General features: G+C 37.1%; 1 long non-coding RNA gene across 1 annotated transcript in view; it reads left to right on the top strand.

Annotated features, from left to right (window-relative positions):
* LOC121476801 overlaps window positions 1-5,155 on the top strand; it is a 99,617-nt gene extending 94,462 nt beyond the window's left edge. The window contains exons 2-3 of the long non-coding RNA XR_005984036.1: window positions 3,160-3,300; window positions 5,055-5,155. This is a non-coding gene — a long non-coding RNA (uncharacterized LOC121476801). The remainder of the gene's footprint in view (window positions 1-3,159; window positions 3,301-5,054) is intronic.
* The last annotated feature ends 14,897 nt before the right edge of the window (window positions 5,156-20,052 follow it).

Below are 20,052 nucleotides of genomic sequence, written 5' to 3'. Positions count from 1 at the left end.
AGGCAGAGGGAGAAACAGGCTCAATGCAGGGAGCCCGATGTGGGACTCGATCCTGGGTCTCCAGGATCAGGCCCTGGGTTGAAGACGGTGCTAAACCACTGAGCCACCCGGGCTGCCCAAGCTACATACTTTTACATAGAAAAATATTAAAAACAATAAAAGATACAAATGACAAAGTATATACAATTTTATGCCATATGTATTAATTTGAAAAATAAGGAAACTAAATAACCTGTTATTTGGGAATTATCGAAGAATTGCGAGAATGATAGAGAAAAATAATATTACTTAATTAGGTAAGTCTGTTTCATTAAAAACAAACAAACCTTAGTATCTTTACAGAATTTAGGCTTAATTTTTGCTCATTAGAATTTTCAGGGCAAATGATTGCATCCTCTATATGGTAACACACATCAAATCCAGGCTACTTAAATCTTGTGACTTACCACTTTTTCCTAGCAAAAGGCCAAAGAGAATTGAGGACCACATAGAACTTACATTTGCTTCACAGAGTAGTAAGAAATTTCATTTCCAGTCATATTTCATTTTTCAGTAGTACATAGCCTTAGCTACCTATTAGGTGGGGAGGGACTGGAAAATTTTGGCTTCCTATATGTCCAGGTAGAAAAGGTATGGAAAGAATTAACCCTATTAATGTCTATCAGAGCAGTTAACAAAAATCCATTATCAATGTTCTCTAGTAGGAGACGTAGGGAAGAAGGAAGAGGTATATATATGGGAAGGGAACTATCCAGAAGAGGAAGGCATCTAAGCTACCAGTAATATTCTTTTTTAGCCTAGGTAGTAGTTATATGTGTTTTCATTTGATTATTATCATATAAGTCATATATATATATATATATATATATACACACACACACACTCACACACACACTTTTTATGTATACTTCAAAATAAAAATATAATACATTATATATATGTATAAATATGAATATGATGTGTCATGTATCATAAACTATCATATTGTGATAGTAGAATAATGAACACTAAAATGTCCATAACCTAATGTATAAAACCTGTAAGTTACCTACATGATAAAAACAAAAATTAGCAAGTGTGATTAAAGTTAAAAACATCGAGAAGGGGATATTTTGCAGGATAATCTGAATGGGCCCAATCTAATCTCATGAGTCTTTGACAGTAGGGAACCTTTCCTAGTTGTGGCTGGAGGAAGAGGTAAACTGAAGGGTCAGCGATAATGCATCTCTGCTTGCTTTAAAGATTGAGGAAAGAGAATGCTAGCAGCTTCTAAGAGATTGGAAAAGGCAAAGAAGAGGATTCTCCCCTAGAGACTCCAGAAAGGAACACAGCCCTACCCACATCTTGACTTTAGCTTTAAATAAAACCATATTAGACCCACAGATCAGAACTAATAAAATTGTGTTGTTTTAAGTCTGTAAGTTTGTGATAATTTGTTATGGTAGCAATAGAAAACACATACAAATTGTACATTCACACGCATACATGTTTATTATTTTCATAAACAAGTCTAGATTTCACTTCACTAAGTTGCTTATCCAAATTTATACACATATTCTGTTTCCAATTTTTGCTGAATATAGAAATCATTGTAATGTATGATCCATTAATGTGGTCTGAAGAATGCTAATTTTTTTTTCCAATCTAGCTGCTTGCTGAAATGCTCAAAGAAATAAAGATAGCACCAAGAAAATTTTAGAAAATTTAGGATGTGGATGTATAAAAACATAGCAAGATATCACTTCTGGGTCAAAGAGTATGAAGTAATCAACCTCTCCAAGAACAGGGCAGTCAGAATGTCAAAATTGATTAAAGTTAAAGCTGACTGAAGAAATGGTTGTTGAAATTGTTCAAGTCAGGGAACATGTAGCAAAACAAAAAACTTGGAACTTTTTTTTTTTCTGTTAAAAGGAATTGTAGAAATAAGCACACAATTTGGAAAGGCAGACAGCTACAGGAGAGAAATTTTGATATAAACCAGGTCATATTTCTGAAAGCCAAGGAGTGATGATTTATTTTTTCAAGTACTGTATGTGGGAAGAACATTCCCAATTATTTGTGGGAATAGAAAAATGAAACTAATTGCAAACAATAGGTGTATGCTAGTACTACTTGAACGTATCAGTCACCTCTTATTTCTGCAAATGTAGCCTTTTGTTTTCATGCATTCTACAAAGTTTTTAAATCATTATCATTGTTTAGCTTTCCATCCTAATCAAAAGTTATTGGGCTTATATCTAAGGTAACTGTGCTTTATGGATTGCCTTCAAAGAGCCTTGAACATATCAAAACTATATGTAGGTATTGTTTATCTGTGTCTCTGGTTTGTTTTTGGAGATAAGACTCAACTTTTACAGTATTTTCAAAAGATCCATAATGTCCTCCATCTGAATGAAGAATCAAAGAAATAATTGCCTTGAATATTATGATACGGTTAAATGACCTTGAAACTAAGATATAGAAAAGGGAAATAAAAGCTATATCGTATTTCTAAAGATCTAAAGAGAAAAACAAATATTATTACAGTTGTATGTAGACAGCCTTCTTTCTGAGTGTACTTTGTTTATCAACTGAAGTGGGTATTTGCTGGGAGGATTGGGTCCTTTTTTTTTTCCGTGTGAAAGGAAAAAATAATCTCCCTATGTTCTCAGAGGATTAAAACTCAATGGTATTTGCTTAAACAATTACACTAAGTTAGAACTTTGAACACACACAAAAAAATTTAAAAAAGGGCTTTTTTTTAAAAAAAATATGCTTTTCAAAAGCTTTCCTATTCAAAAAGGAAGAAGCAAACAAATACCTAGTGTTTTACTACTTCCACTTCTGAGCTCTTACTATGATTGAAATAGTTACCATTTAATTTATTTTAACTAAGATCCAAAAATTAAAAGACATTAACAGGCCTATTCAAGAAGTTAAAATCTAGTACAAATCAGTCTATATGGTGAGCCTGAAAGAAAGAAGTTATATTACTCAAGTGGAGCAATGGAACAACCCAGCAGCATCCTCGGTGTATCCCATTCCTCTTCTTGTATGTGTAGAAACAGTAAGAACATATCTCCAGTTTTGTTAGGAATAATAACTAGTGCTTCTAAGGGAACTGTAACCCTAAAATATCCTTGGAGATCCACAGTCCTTCTGCCTTCCTTTTCCATGCAGCTGGGGTGCACAGGCTGAATTGGAGAATACACAAAATGGAAGATTGAACCCCTGCATCTTCACTTAGAGAAGAGCCACCCTGAAAAAAATATGGCTTGTGTTTGTTTCCAAGAATCACAGTTATTGCCTGACTACTACACAGTGAGTAGTTGAACAGAGAGCACAGCCCTAACCTGTAATATTTTATGTGAAAGGAAGGAATGAGCATGAGAAATTTTGGAGAACAGAGAGCTGTTCCTTGGGTTATAACAACAGCTCACAGGTTGCACCATGCAGACTGCAGGAGAGTAGGGACACTTATATACAAGTGTATGTGGAGTATATCAGTGATACAGTTTCCACAGGTTTAGAATCCTTCCTAAAGATTCTAAAGCCTGCCAGAAACCGAACTTTCATGATACACCGACATAAGCTACAGGTAGAAAGAAAAGGGCTGCCGATGGCATGCATTGACTAATCAGTACTACTCACACTTGCTGAATCAATAAAACCACCCGGGGTACTCATTAATAATTGAATTTCCTGAACTCTGCTTCATATCTACTGAATTGGATTCTCCAGGGAGTCTCAAGAATCTGTATGCCTAACCACCAGCCTTGCAAGTGATCCTCATGATTGGACACGTTTGAACACATTGGTATACACCAACAGGGGCCTATCTGTGGGAGAATTATGGGTGGTGACAGGTCAGTGAGTCCACTAGGCTGCTCCAAGATTCTCATACGTTGGTCCTATCTTGTTGTGGTTGTTGTTTCTGTTCCTGCCTTACAGCAATATCTCCACCAGTGTCACTGTTAAATCCTTGTCATTTATAAATCTTGCTCTCCACTGATTGAAATTTCAAGCTCTGACTCTGAAGAGGTTAAACTTCCTTAACAAACAGGTTGCTTTGTGACAATGGGTGTATCTTGGGGCACAAAGTGACAGCTGTGAAAAGAATTCACTATTAAGGCTCATACACCTGTAAATAGCAAGTGTATTTGGCCTATTAACTTTTCATCATGCTGTCAGGAGATGCAGTACCCAAAAAGACAGCCTTTCTCAAATGCCGTGCTTTACATCCCTTGTGGAGCCTGAACCTCACTAATTTGGAACACATAGCCAAGGGAACACTGAGAGAAGAGAGAGAGAGAGAGAGAGAGAGAGAGAGAGAGAGAGAGAGAGAGACCAAAAAATAAAAAAATAAATAAAAACTCCAAACAAACTGTCAAATATACAAACAGTTCACTATTTATCTAAATTTAGAATCATCTGGTATATTTTTGACAGGGACATTTATGAAGTTTTAGCATTATGATATTAATTGAATATTTCAAACAGTATATATGTTTTTCTCAGAGGGGTGAAAATGCATGCTACTTTTGAAGGTCAAATTTAAAAATCTGGAAAGATGGCTCTAAAAAGTAACATTAATGCTTCCCTAGTGCTAGTTTTAGTGGGTGAATCACTGCTGACTCTAAAGCAATCCATGGTGTCTCCTGAGGAATAATACGATGCAAGCATGCACATAAACGTTGCCCTACAAGTGGGACACCGCCTAATAGAACTTATAATTCTCAGTGTACTTTTCCCTTTGGAGCTTTGATGCATTTTTAAAATTTGCTGTTAAGAGTGGATTGTAGTTTTTTACTCTGTCATTATAGCCATGGAAAATGAAAAAGTGGGTTTGGCTATGTAACCCCAGGGATTTCAGGATTAAAAGCAAAACAAAACAGAACAAACACCAAAAACTGCAAAAAATGTTTTCTGTTGGGATAATATTTTTATTTTATGTATTGAGCTTTTTAAACACTGATAAAAAATGCCATACTAGTTATTGAAGTAAAAAGATCTAGAGGAAAACTTAAAACATCTTTATTGAAAACTAAGAAATTTATTTTTTTTTCTTCTTTTAGGAAGGCGAGGTTAACATAAAAAGACATGAATCGGTGAATAGAACAGAGATCCCAGAAACAAGCGCAACAAATACATGGTCAATTAATCTACAACAAAGGAGGCAAGAATATACAATGAGGAAAAATCTCTTCAGCTAATGATGTTGGGAAGACTGGACAGCCCCATGCAAAGTAATGTCCATTCAGAATAGGTGTTTAATCCATTTTGAGTTTATATTTGTGTATGGTATAAGAAAGTGGTCTAGTTTCATTCTTTTTACATGGGGTTGTCCTTTCAAAATAGGTGTTTAATTCATTTTGAATATATTTTTTTGTATATAATATACGAAAGTGGTCCAGTTTCATTCTTTTGCATGGAGCTGTTCAGTCTTCCCAACACCTTTTGTGAAGAGACTGTACTGCTTTGTTGAAGTTTTGTTAATCATATAGTTATGGGTTTCTATTCTGATCCTATTCTATTCTATAGCTATGGATTTTTGATTCTGTTCCATTGATCTAAGTATCTGTTTTTGTACCAGTACTATACTGTCTTGATCAGTTCAGCTTTGTAATATACCTGGAAGTCCAGAATTGTGATGCCTCCAACATTGCTTTTCTTTTTCAAGATTGTTTTGGCTATTGGAGGAAATTTGTGGCATCATAAAAAATTTAGGTTAGTTTATTCTAGCTCTGAGAAAAATATTGGTGCTATTTTGATAGAGATTGCATTAAATACGTAGATTGCTTTGGGTAGTATAGACACTTTACCAATGTTTGTTTTTCTAATCCATGTGCATGGAATGTTTTTCCACTTCTTTGTGTCATTTTTTAATAAATTTATTTTTTATTAGTGTTCAATTTGCCAACATATAGAATAACACACAGTGCTCATCCCATCAAGTGCCCCCCTCAGTGCCCATCACCCAGTCACCCCCACCCCCCGGCCACCTCCTTTTCTACCACCCCTGGTTCGTTTCCCAGAGTTAGGAGTCTCTCGTGTTCTGTCTCCCTTTCTGATAATTCCCACTCATTTTTTCTCCTTCCCCTTTATTCCTTTTCACTATTTTTTTTATATTCCCCAAATGAATGAGACCATATAATGTTTGTCTTTCTCCGATTGACTTATTTCACTCATCATAATACCCTCCAGTTCCATTCACGTTGAAGCAAATGGTGGGTATTTGTCGATTCTAATGGCTGAGTAATATTCCCTTGTATACATAGACCACAGCTTCTTTATCCATTCATCTTTTGATGGACACCGAGGCTCCTTCCACAGTTTGACTTTGTGTCATTTTCACTTTCTTTCATCAGTGTATCATATTTTTCAGAGGACAGATCTTTCCCTCTTGGGTTAGGTTTATTTCTAGATATCTTATGGTTTTTGTTACAGTTGTAAATGAGATTGATTTCTTGATTTCTTATGTAAAAATAAATTCAAAATGGATAAAAGACCTCAATGTGAGACAGGAAGCTATCAAAATCCTAGAGGAGAACATAGGCAGCAACATTTAACATCAGCTGTAGAAGCTTCTTACTAGATAGGTCTCCTGGGCAAAGGAAACAAAAGCAAACATGAACTATTGGGACTTCATCAAGATAGAAAGCTTCTGCACAGTGAGGGAAACAATCAACAAAACTAAAAGGCAACCTATAAAACCAGAGAAGATATATGCCCATGACATATCTGATAAAGAATTAGTATCCAAAATATAGAAAGAATCTATCAAACTCAACACCCAAAAACAAATAATCCAGCTAAGAAATGGGCAGAAGACATGAATAGACACTTTTCCAAAGAAGACACCCAGATGGCTAACGGACACATCAAAACACACTCAGCATCACTCATCATCAGGGAAATACAATAAAAACTGCAATGGGACACTCCTTCACACTGTCAGAATGGCTAAAATTAACAACACAGCAAACAACAGGTGTGGTTAAGGATGTGGAAAAAGGGGAACCCTCTTACACTGTTGGTTGGTGGGAATGCAAATTCTTGCAGCCATTTGGAAAACAGAAATGGGTAGGAAATATCAGAAAGAGAGACACAACATGAAGACTCCTAACTCTGGGAAACGAACTAGGGGTGGTGGAAGGGGAGGAGAGCGGGGGGTGGGGGTGAATGGGTGATGGTCACTGAGGGGGGCACTTGACGGGATGAGCACTGGGTGTTATTCTGTATGTTGGCAAACTGAACACCAATAAAAAATAAATTTATTATTTTTTAAAAAAAGGAAAACAGTATGGAGTTTCCTCAGAAACATAAAAAAAGAACTACCCTAGGATCCAGCAATTGCCCTAAAGAAAAATTTCATATGATCTCATTTATATGTGATATTTATGAAAGAAAACAGATGAATGTAGGGGTAAAAAAAAAAAGAGGCAAACCACTAAAGAGACTCAACTATAGAGAACAAACAGAGTCTCTGGAGGGGAGAGGGTGGGAGGATGGGTTAAATGGGTGATGGGGATTAAGTAGGGCACTTGTGATGGGCACTGGGTGTTGTATATAAGTGATGAATCACTAAACTCTATACCTGAAACTAATATTACACTACATACTAACTGGAATTTAAATAAAAACTTGAAAAAATGGATTGAACACTGAATGTTAAGCCATAAAATTTCTAGAAGAAAACATATCCAGTAAGCTCTTTAACAATATTTGTCTTAGCAATATTTGTTTGAATCAATCTCCTCAGGCAATGGCAACAAAAGCTAAAACAAACAAATGGGATTAGATAAAACTAAAAAGGTATTGCACCAGCAAAAAAGATACCAACAAAAAGGCAACCTACTGAGTGGGAGAAGATATTATACAATTATGCATCTGATGAGGGATTAATATCCAAAATATATAAAGAATTTATTCAACTTAATATCAAAAAAGCAAACAATTGGATTTAAAAACAGGCAGAGGACCAGAATAAACATTTTTCCAAAGAAGACATATTGGATGGCCAACAGGCACATGAAAAGATGTTAATGAACAGGGAAATGCAAATCAAAACCACAGAGATACCATCTCATACTGGTCAAAAGTAGCTATTATCTAAAACAAAACAAAACAAAAACTAACAAATCTTGGTGAAGATGTGAAGAAATGGGAAACCTCCTACACTGTCTTTGGGAATATAAATCAATGCAGCCACTATGGAAAACGGTATAGAGTTTCCTCAAAAAATTAAGAATAGCAGTACCTCCATGGTGCAGTAGGTGAAGGGTCTGGATTCAGCTCAGGTCATGATTCTGGGGTCCTGGGATTGAGCCCTATGTCAGGCTCCTTGGTCAGTGGGGAGTCTGCATCTCCCTCTCCCCTTCCCCCACACTCATGTCCTCTCTAGCTCTCTCTCTCTCTCAAATAAATAAAATCATTGTAAAAATTTAAGAATAGAACTACCATAGAATCCAACATTTTCCCTCCTGGCTATTTATCCAAATAAAATGAAAACACCAAGAAGAAGAGATATATGCACTCCTATGTTCATTGCAGCATTATTTACAATATCCAACATACAGAAGCAACCTAAGTGTCCATTGACAGAAGAATGGTTAAGGAAGATGTGGTATACATTTACAATGGAACACTACTCAACCATAAAAAGGAATGAAATCTTGCCCATTACAACAACATGGATGGATCTAGAGAATATTATCCTAAATGAAATAAGTCAGACAGAGGAAGACAAATGCCATATGATTTCACTTATGGCATATGATTCTTTTATATGTGGGATCTAAAAAAAATAATCTTTAAGAAAAACAAACCCAAATGAACAGAACAGAAACAGGCCATAGATAAAGGAAATTATTGGTTGCCAGAAAAGAAAAGGGTTGTCAGGGGCAAGTGAAAAGGATTAAGAGATAGAAACTTCCAGTAATAATTAAGTTATGGGGATATAAAATACAGCATATGTAACATAGTCAATAATATTGTAACAACTTTGTATTTTGGGAGATGGTAACTGGACCTACCATGGAGATCATATTGTAATGTTTAAAAATATTGAATGACTATGAGGTACACCTGAAACTAATGGGATATTGTACATCAATTATACTTCAATAAAAAGGGGAATATGAAGTTAAAATTTTATTCTGACCTTTTAACTTTTATTCTAGTCAAATATTTGAGATGAAAATTGTATACTGTGAGAAGAAATAGTATCAAGACATTTTCTATAAGTTATCTGACTTTAATGTGGCCCTTTAGTGTACTAAAGTTTGTTCTAGCCTAGGTATTTATTACATTTATAATATTTGTATGTTACTTAGTATATTTTATTTACAATAGGTATATTATAGTTACAATAAGACAAAAGTTCAAACCTATTTCATGATCACTTGAGATTTATATGAATAAGTCCAATGCTAGGGATTATAATATATGTTCTCCTTTGTAAAAATATATTTAAAATACTATCTTACCTCAGAATCATGGGAAAAAAATATTCTGGGCAGCCCCGGTGGTTTAACGGTTTAGTGCTGCCTCAGTCCAGGGCCTGATCCTGGAGACCCAGGATTGAGTCCTGTGTCTGACTCCCTGCATGGAGCCTGCTTCTCCCTCTGCCTGTGTCTCTGTATCTCTCTCTCTCTCTCTCTCTCTCTCTGTATCTTCCCTTACTCCTAAAAGATGCACTTTGTGCAAGTGTCCTAAGTTAGGTTTTTCTACAAAACTTTTAATCTCAGGAGAGAGGTTTACACATAATAACAGGAAACTGAAGAGCCTCATCAGCTTTATACGCTTTGCATTCACTATAATGGCACTGCTACCTTTCATCTGGATGCTGCAACAGGAAAGCTTCCCTCTTCACAACTGTCTTCACTTTGTTTCCAAGCCTCCCAAAATGCTACCATTAAAGAAGCATTATTCAGAGAAATAAGTGCTTTATTTTAAAACAAAATCCTTTGGGAGTGCAACAATGTTCCAAATTGTTTATTCTTTTCCTTCCAGATCATTTATTTTATTTCAAGGATATGATTCCAGCTCTCTAGGTAAATAATTGTAATTAGTCATTTATTCACACTCTTCTAAGAGCTTTTGGATTTTAAAATTATGGTGACATGTTTTTTGTTGTTGTTGTTGTTATTATTATTATTCTTTTAGTTTATTTTGTTTTGTTTCTTTGAGGAGGGATGTATCAAAACTCTGAATCTCTGAAGCATCTGAGCAGATATCTATTACTGTTGTAGGATCCCTGTGGAGAATGGAGTGTGAAATGACAGAAAAGTGCCCATTGTTACCTAAAAGCCTCAATTTCTAGCCCCCGTGTAGAATCCATGTCATACTAAGGTGGCCTTACCATGCAGGACACTGTAGTCCTATCTCTCAATATTAATTTTTATTCTGAATGTCTTTTCCTCAGTAGCTCTCATTTCTTTCTATCACCCCCTGTATGGATCATGGTCAAATACAACAAAGTCTACCTCCAAAATAGCTATAACCTGTGCGGTTGTCATCGCCACCATTGACACTGCCCTTACCTGAGCATCACACCCTCTCTGGAACATTCCACAACCTCCTACACAGTCCTATTGCTTTTTCATCTCTCCCCACTTGATCCACTTTCATTGACTTCTCCTTTTAACCTATTTTGCCATTAGCTTTTTTGGTCACTGGGCTCAACTCTAGACCTACAAATTCTGCTTCCATGCTGGATTTTTCCCCTTTTGTTTACCTTTCACCCAGCTCTCATCATGGATTTTAGTGCCTTGGAAACTTTCAGTTAAATGCTCTTCTCATGTACTGTATATTAGGCAATCCTGCTGGGGCTGCCTGTAGATTTTTCAGCACAACAGCATACCAGTACTCAAATTTTTAGTCCTTACATTTCTGTGTAACAGGTAAGCTCTGTAAACCCTTGTCTCTGTCTTGCTCAATCATGCACCATCAGTGCCCGGGGTGGGGCGGAGGGGTACTGGCAAATATACTTAATTGTGGGAGGAAAATGTTGATAAATAGTGAAGAAAACACCCAAATTTAAAAGGAAACAGAACTAATGGACATAAAAAGAAACTGCCCTATTGTAGGAGCTTTAACACTCCTCCCCCTAAAACTTCCACCCCTTAATATGGCTCTATTGTATCCTTGGTTTTGACCCACGCCAGAATTTCTCCTTATAAGTACTTGAACCAATTTTAAAGGAGCACTTGAACCAATTTTAAAAGTTAGGTTTGACATGCAATTTAATTAGAATATTTAGTGATTAGGAAGGGGGTCTCTGTGGTCAAACTATTAGATTCATTATCAAGCAAAAGACTTAAGGCAGATTAACCTTAAGGCAGATTAAACCTCTTTGTAACACAGTTTATTCTTTTACAAAATGATTCTTTTAAAATCATTCTGAAGATTAAATGAGATTATATACACATATAAAGTATTTAGAACAGTGCTAGACAAACTGATACAAATTTGTCAACTATGAGAATCTACATGGTGTATTAAATTATGCAGACCTTGAGAGGTTAAACTGCATTTTAAGTAAGAGTGAAAAGGAATACATATTCATATAAGAAAGTTCAGATATACAACATAAATGTATATAACATATAAATTAAATACCCATGAATCAATCATCCAAATTATGAGCTTGAACACCATCAATAACTCTTAAGAACTGACAGCATAATTCCCTGTCCCTGTGTTAAACAAAACTGGGACATGGAGTTTAAATTTTTGTCTCTTTTAATCTAATACAGTCTATTACCCATATTGCTTGTCCTTTTTTCTTTTGTTTTTAGTTTTCCACGCCACAAAAATTCTTGAAAAGTTCAAGCCCATGTCTTATCATTATCTCACTCTGAGCATTTTTTTCAGTTGTTTCTTAATAATTAGATTCAGATTAAAAATATCTGCAAGAATACATCTTTTTGTTTTTAATACCCATTGCCCATTTAGCCCATTCCCCCGTCAACCTCCCATCCAGAAACCCTCAGTTTGTTCTCTATGGTTAAGAATCTCTCTTATGGTTTTCCTCCCTCTCTTTTTTCCTTTTCTTTCCCCCTCTGTTCATATGTTTTGTTTCATAAATTCCACATACGAGTGAAATCATATATAGAAGATATGGTATTTCTCTTTCTCTGACAGACTTATTTTACTTAGGATAATACACACTAGCTCCATCCATGTCATTTCAAATGGCAAGATTTCATTATTTTTGGTGGCTGAGTAATATGCCAGTGTGTGTGTGTGTGTGTGTGTGTGTGTGTGTGTGTGTGTATGCCAGCTCCTCTTTGTCCATTGATCAGTTGATAGATATTTTGACTCTTTTCACAATTTGGCTATTGTTGACAGTGCTATAAACATCGGGATACATGTGCTCCTTTGAATCACTATTTTTGTATCTTTTGAGGAAATACCTAGCAGTGCAATTGCTGGATCCTATGGTACTTTTATTTTTAACTTCTTTAAAAAAAGATTGATTGATTGGTTGATTGATTCATGAGAGACACAGAGTCAGAGACATAAGCAAGGGGAGAAGCAGGCTCCTAGCAAGAGAGCTCAATGTGGGACTCAATCCTGGAATCCAGGATCACACCTGGAGATGAAGGCAGACACTCAACCACTGAGCAACCCAGGCATCCCTTTTTTAACTTTTTTGAGGAACCTCCATACTGTTTTCCGAGTGGTTGCAAGAGTTTGCATTCCCACTAACCAACAGTGTAAGAGGGTTCCCCTTTTTCCACATCCTCAACCACACCTGTTGTTTGCTGTGTTGTTGATTTTAACCATTCTGACAGGTGTGAGGGAGTGTCTCATTTCAGTCTTGATTTGTATTTCCCTGATGATGAGTGATCCTGAACATGTTTTTTTTTTTCCTTTTTTTATTTTATAAATTTATTTTTATTGGTGTTCAATTTGCCAACATATAGAATATCACCCAGTGCTCATCCTGTCAAGTGCCCACCTCAGTGCCCATCACCCAGTCATCCTCACCCCCCGCCCACCTCCCCTTCCACCACCCCTAGTTTGAGCGTGTTTTGATGTATCCATTGGCCATCTGGGTGTCTTCTTTGGAAAAGTGTCTATTAGTGTCTTCTGCCCATTTCTTAGCTGAATTATTTGTTTTTTTGGGTGTTTAATTTGATAGATTCTTTCTATATTTTGGATACTAACTCTTTATCAGATATGTCATGGGCATATATCTTCTCTGATTCCATAGGTTGCCTTTTAGTTTTGTTGATTGTTTCCCTCACTGTGCAGAAGCTTTCTATCTTGATGAAGTCCCAATAGTTCAAGTTTGCTTTTGTTTCCCTTGCCCCAGGAGTCCTATCTAGTAAGAAGCTGCTATAGCTGATGTCAAATGTTGCTGCCTGTGTTCTCCTCTAGGATTTTGATGGCTTCCTGTCTCACATTGAGGTCTTTTATCCATTTTGAATTTTTTTTTTGTAATGTGTAAGGAAGTGGTACAGTTTCATTCCTCTGCATGTTGCTGTCCAGTTTTCCCAACACCATTTCTTGAAGAGACTGTCTTTTTTCCATTGGATATTCTTTCCTGCTTTGTTGAAGATTAGTTTACCATATAATTGTAGGCTCATTTCTGGGTTTTGTATTCTGTTCCATTGATCTATGTGTTTGCTTCTGTGCCAGTACCACACTGTCTTAATCAGTACAGCTTTGTATTGTAGCTGGAAGTACAGAATTGTGATGCCTCCAACATCGCTTTTCTTTTTCAAGGTTGCTTTGGTTATTCGGGGTCTTTTGTGGTTCCATGAAAATCTTAGGATAGTTTGTTCTAGCTCTGTGGAAAATGGTGGTGCTATTTTGATAGGAATTGCACATTAACATGTAAACTGCCTTGGATAGTATAGACATTTTAACAGTATTTGTACTTCCAATCTGTGAGCATGAAATGTTTTTCCATTTCTTTGTGTCATCTTCACCCTCTTTCATCAGTGGTTTTTTTTTTTAAGATTTATTTATTTATTTATGATAGAATAGAGACAGAGAGAGAGAGGCAGAGGCACAGAAGGAGGGAGAAGCAGGCTGCATGCAGGGAGCCCGATGTGGGACTCGATCCCAGGACTCCAGGATTGCGCCCTGGGCCAAAGGCTGGCGCTAAACCGCTGAGCTACCCAGGGATCCCCCATCAGTGTTTTTATAGTTTTCAGAGTACAGATCTTTTACCTCTTTGGTTAAGTTTATTCTGAGGTATCTTATGGTATTTGTTGCAATTGTAAATGGTATTGATTCTTTGATTTCTCTTTTTACTGCTTAATTATTGGTTTTTAGAGATGCAACGGATTTCTATACATAGTCAATGTATCCTGCAACTTTACTGGACTTGTGTATAAGGTCTAGCAAAAGACTCTACTAGAGTCTTTGGGTTTTCTATGCAGAGTATCATGTCGCCTGTCAATAGTGAAAACTTCTTCCTTGCCAACTTGGATACTTTTTATTTCCTTTTTTTGTTTGATTGCTGGAGCTAGAATTCCAGTACTGAGTTAAATAACACTTGTAAGTGTGGACATCTTGTCTTGTTCATGACTATAGAGGAAAAGCTCAGTTTTTCTCCATTGAGGATGATATTAGCTGTGTGTGGCTTTTTATGATTTTGAGGTATATTCCATCTATCCCTGCTTTCTTGAGGATTTTTATCAAAAGATTGATGATATATTTTGTTAAATGCTTTTTCTGTATCTATTGAGAGGATCATATGGTTATTAATTATCCTTTCTTTAATTAATGTGGTGTGTCACATTTAGTGATTTGTAAATATTGAACCACCCTGACAGCCAAGGAATAAATCCCACTTGATCATGGTGAATAATTCTTTTAACGTAGTGTTGAATTCAATTTGCCAGCATCTTGTTGAGAATTTTTGCATCCATGTTCATCAGGGATATTGGCCTGTAAATCTCGTTTTTACTGGGATCTTTGTCTGGTTTGGGGATTAAGGTAATGCTGGCCTTGTAGGGTGAGTTTGGAAGTTTTCCTTCCAATTCTGATTTTTGGAACAGTTTGAGAACAATAGCTTTTAACTCTTCTTTATATGTTTGGTAGAATTCTGCTGGGAAGCCATCTGGCCCTGAACTTTTCTTTGTTGGGAGATTTTGATTTTGATTACTGATTCAATTTCCTTGCTGGTTATCTGTCTGTTTAAATTTTCTATTTCTTCCTGTTTCAGTCTTGTTAGTTTATATGCTTCTAGGAATTTATCCATTTCTTCCAGATTGACCAATTTGTTGGCATAAATTTTTTCATAATATTCTCTTATACTTGTTTGTATTTCCGCGGTGTTTGTTGTGATCTCTCTACTCTCATTCATGATTTTGAGTTTCTTCTCTGTTTTTTTTTATAAGTTTGGCTAGGAGTTTATCAATTTTTATAAAAGTGTTTTAATTCTTTCAAAGAACAGTCTAGTTTCGTTGATCTCCTTTTTCTTTTTGTTTCTATATCATTTATTTTTGCTCTAATTTTATTATTTCCTTCTTCTGCAGGCTTTAGCCTTCATTTGCTGTACTTTTTCTAGCTCCTTTAGGTGTAAGGTTAGGTTGTATATTTGAGATTTTTATTGCTTCTTGAGATAGGCCTGTATTGCCATGTACTTTCAGGATTACTTTTGCTGGAATGCCTGGGTGGTTCAATGGTTGAGCGTCTGCCTCCAAGGTGTGAACCTGGAGTCCTGGAATTGAGTCTCATATCAGGCTCCCTCTGAGAAGCCTGCTTCTCCCTCTGCCTATGTCTCTGTGTCTCTCATGAATAAATAAATAAAATCTTTTTTTAAAGGATTACTTTTGCTGCATCCCAAAGGTTTTGGAACTGCATGTTTTCATTTTCACTTGTTTTCATGTATTTTTTATTTCTTCTTTAATTTCCTGGTTCTTTAGGAGGATGTTCTTTAACCTCTATTTATTTGTGATCTTTCCAATTTTTATCTTGTGCCTCAATTCCAATTTCATAGAGTTGTAGTCCAGAAATATGCATGGTATGATCTCAGTCTTTTGTATTTATTGAGACCTGAGTTGTGACCTGGTATGTAATCTATTCTGGAGAAAATCTCACGTGCACTCAAAAAGAATGCAGATTCTCCTGCCTTAGGATGAAATGTTCTGAATATATCTGTTTAGTCCATCTGGTCCAGTGCATCATTCAAAGCCATTGTTTCCTTGTTGATTTTCTGCTTAGACTATCTGTCCATTGCTAGGTGGAGTATTAAAATCCCCTACGATTATTATATAATTGTCTATAAGTTCCTTTATGTTTCTTATTAATTGTTTTATATATTTGGGTCCTCCCAATATGGGGCATAAATATTTACAACTGTTAGATATTTTTGTTGGATGGACACCTTTATTATGATATACTGTCCTTCTTCATCTCTTGTTACATATTTGGTTTAGAATCTAGGTTGCCTAATATAAGTATGCCCCGGGCTTTCTTTTAAGGTTCATTACCATGAAAAATGGTTCTCCATCTCCTCACTTTCAATCGGCAGGTGTCTTTACGTCTAAAAAGAGTGTCTTGTAGGCAGCATATGGAAAGGTCTTGTTTTTTGTCCAATCTGGTATTCTTTGCCTTTTGATTGGAACATTTAGTTCATTTACATTCAGAGTGATAATTGATAGATATAGTTTAGTGCCATTATATTACCTGTTAAGTCATTATTTCTGGAGATTCTCTCTCCTTTCTATTCTTTCTCACTTTTGGTCTTTCATTCTCTCTCAGAGTCCCCTTTAATATTTCTTGTAGGGCTGGTTTAGCAGTCAGAAACTCCTTTAGTTTTTGTTTGTCTGCGAAACTCTTTGTCTCTGCTTCCATTCTGAATGACAACCTTGCTGAATACAGTATTCCTAGCTGCATATTTTTCCTGTTTAGCATGTTGAATGTATCATGTCACTCTCTTCTGGCCTGCCAAGTTTCTGTGGAAAGATCTCCTGCTAACCTATTTGTCAGCCCTTGTAAGTTAGGGATTTCTTTTCCTTGCTGCTCTTAGGATTTTTTTTTCCTATCTCTGTATTTTGCAAATTTTTCTACAATTTATCTTGATATTGGCTTGCATTTGTTGATTTTGGTGGGAGTTCTCTGTGCTTCCTAGATTTAGATGTCTGTTTCCTTCCCCAGATTAGGACAATTTTTAGCTTTAATTTCCTTGAATAAATCTTCTGCCCCTTTTGTCCTTTCTTCTTCATCTGGGATCCTATAATACAAATGTGACCATGCTTTCCAGAGGTGCTGAGTTCCCTAAATGTACATTCATGATCCAATATTTTTCTTTCCCTCTTCTTTTCAGCTTCTTTATTTTCCATAATTTTATATATTATATTCATGTATTCTTTCCTCTCTTTGCTTCTTCTGCCCTTGTGGTTATTACATCCAGTCAGTTTTGCATCTTGGTTATAGCATTTTTCATTTTAGCCTTACTAGTTTTAAGATCTTTTATCTCTGTGGTAAGGGTAAGGGACTCCCTGGTGTCTTCTCTGCTTTTCTCATGCCCAGCTAGGATCCTATGATTATTTAAAATTCTAGATCAAGCGTATTACTTATATGTACTTACTGGCCATGACCTTTTCTTGTTCTTTCTTTTGGGATTAATTCCTCCACCTTGCAATATTGTCTAGGTCTCTGTCTTCTTCTCTGTGTTAGAAAAGCCTGGTATGTTTCCTGCTCTGAGAGTGATGGCTTTATGAAGAAGGACTTGTGCTTCAGGAATTGTTACTGGTGTGTGTTGCATGCACTCTGCTGCTGTATTTTGGCTGCTCTTTCCCTCAGGCTAGTCGTCTGCAGTTTCTCCTTGTCTAGAGTGAAGAGTGTTTGGACCTTGTCTAGAGTGGGGTGAGTTTTAACTAGGTGTGCTCTGATCTGCTTGCTAAAAGAGGCCTGCTCCTATTTCCATTAGAAATTGAAGCTTTGTAGCACTCTATGGTCAGTAGACATGGTGCGTGTATGAGAGTTTGTGCTGGTCTTCTGGGGAAGGAGCCTGCTGCTGTGGTTCTCAGGCATATTTTCCCTAGTAGAGAGGCACCTGAAGAGCACAGGGGTAGGTGGGGCTTGGTGTAAACAGCTCTGGTCTCCACTGTAAGGTCCCCATGCTGCTCATTGAAGTCAGTCCCTGCTGATAGGTGGGAGATAAAAATGGTGTTGTCTTTCCCCCTTATCTCTGGGGAAGGGAGTTTGCATCTACCACTCTTTAGGAAGCCCTCAGAGAAAAGTAGAATATCCCCCCTCCTGTGTCCCAGGAGTCCTTCAGATCCCTGCCTTCACTTTGTCTGTTTCTGGGCTGTCTGGCCACCTGGTAGTGCAGGGCAGTGCACCTGTGTCTTATCTCAGGTATGCCAACTGAGTTTCAAAACTCAAACTGTAGGGACCCAGGTCATTATGGACCCACAGTGGTCCTCTGGGGAACTATCTTGCCATCCTGGGGATGGTGCCGGTTTGTCCCAGAAGGGAAGTCACACCAATGTGTGGAAACTTGGAGTTTAGAGTGAAGCACATTAGAAAGCCTGAGTCCAGGTTAAGTTAGATTGTCTCCGAGTCCAGAGACAGCTGCTAATGGTGGTTATCTCTGCCCCTATGCTTAAGGGGCAAGGGAGCACAGTGGGGCCTGTTAGCTCTTTTGTCCCCTGACAGACAAAGCCACCTCTTCTATATGTGCTCCAAGGAGGGGAAAGATCTCTCTCCATTTGTCCCAGAAGATCCTCAGATAGTGTCAACCACTCCCAGACCTCTGACCTCCTCCACTGGGACACTGCAGTGCTCACTGGGCTCCGTACCAGCCATGGTGCTGAAACTCTAAAACTCTAATCTTTGAGCAACGCTGGTTGTAAACACTCAAAATAATCAGCCCTTCTTGTTTTCCCAGTCAGTGACTTTGGGGAAGAGTTTCCCTTGTGTGATCCTCTGTGCACTATTCTCTCTCCCTCCCTCTCTCTCTCCCTCTTTCTCTCCTCTCTCTCCTTTCCCCACTATCAGGACTCCCTCCTCTCTACAGCACCCCTGATACTTTTCTCCCCCAAATCACATATTTGCACCTCCTACCCTCCCTGATGTGGCCTCTTCTCTCCCTCCAGTCATGCAGCTTGTTCTGTCAGTCCTTGGATTGATTCCTTGGGTGTTCAGAATGATCTGATACTTATCTAAGGAATATTTCATTGTTAATGTTTTGTGTATCTCGTATCACTCACCTCAGGAAGCATACACTATCAGTTTATCCTGTTAGTGACATTTCCCCATTTTGAAAAGTAACTTTCTTCTCTGTAATTAAAAAGTGAATCTAATGGATGACCGTCAACAAGAGATGTAATGAGCAGGTAGAAAAAATGCTATTTTAAACATGTGAAACATAGTTCTCCTAACATTGTATTCAAGTAAGTGTACTTGTTTGTCCCTGAAGGTTAGAGGTAACATGCTTTCCCCCTCGGTTTTAATAGATGCATTAATGCTAAATGTTTTCATACTACACCTGTATGAGAATTCAAATCAATGACTGGGAAAATTTGACATATTTTACAATGATGGCTAAAACTTGTAGGTTCAATATCTTTATTTTTATTCTTTTAAAGATTTTTTATTAATTTATTCATGGGAGGGAGGGAGAGAAAGAGAGAGACAGAGACAGAGACACAAGCAGAGGGAGAAGCAGGCTCCATGCAGGGAGCCTGACGTGGGACTGATCCCTGTTCTCCAGGATCACACTCTGGGCTGAAGACGGTGCTAAACCACTGAGCCACCAGGGCTGCCTGGTTCAGTATCTTTAGAACCATGATCCAGTTTATCATAAAACTTAACATTAGATCTATTAAGTTAGTGAATGCTCACTGAGCATCTATCTGTGGCAGACTCTTTGGAAGCCATTTATTGGAATATAAAGATGACTAACACATTCTACCCTTAGGAGTCTCAGGATACAGAAGGGTTTAAGTATCTTCTAGTGAAGCATTTTTAAAAAAAATATTTTATTTATTTATTTATTTTAGAGACACACATACACACACACACAGAGAGAGAGAGAGAGAGAGAGAGAGAGAGAGTACACATGGGGGAGGGAGCAAATGAGAGGGGGAGACAGAATCC

This window comes from Vulpes lagopus, chromosome 16, assembly GCF_018345385.1.
Source record: "Vulpes lagopus strain Blue_001 chromosome 16, ASM1834538v1, whole genome shotgun sequence".
NCBI classification, from domain to species: Eukaryota; Metazoa; Chordata; class Mammalia; order Carnivora; family Canidae; genus Vulpes; species Vulpes lagopus.
Note: the sequence above shows the minus strand (reverse complement) of the source record. Positions and strands in the feature narration are given on the sequence as shown.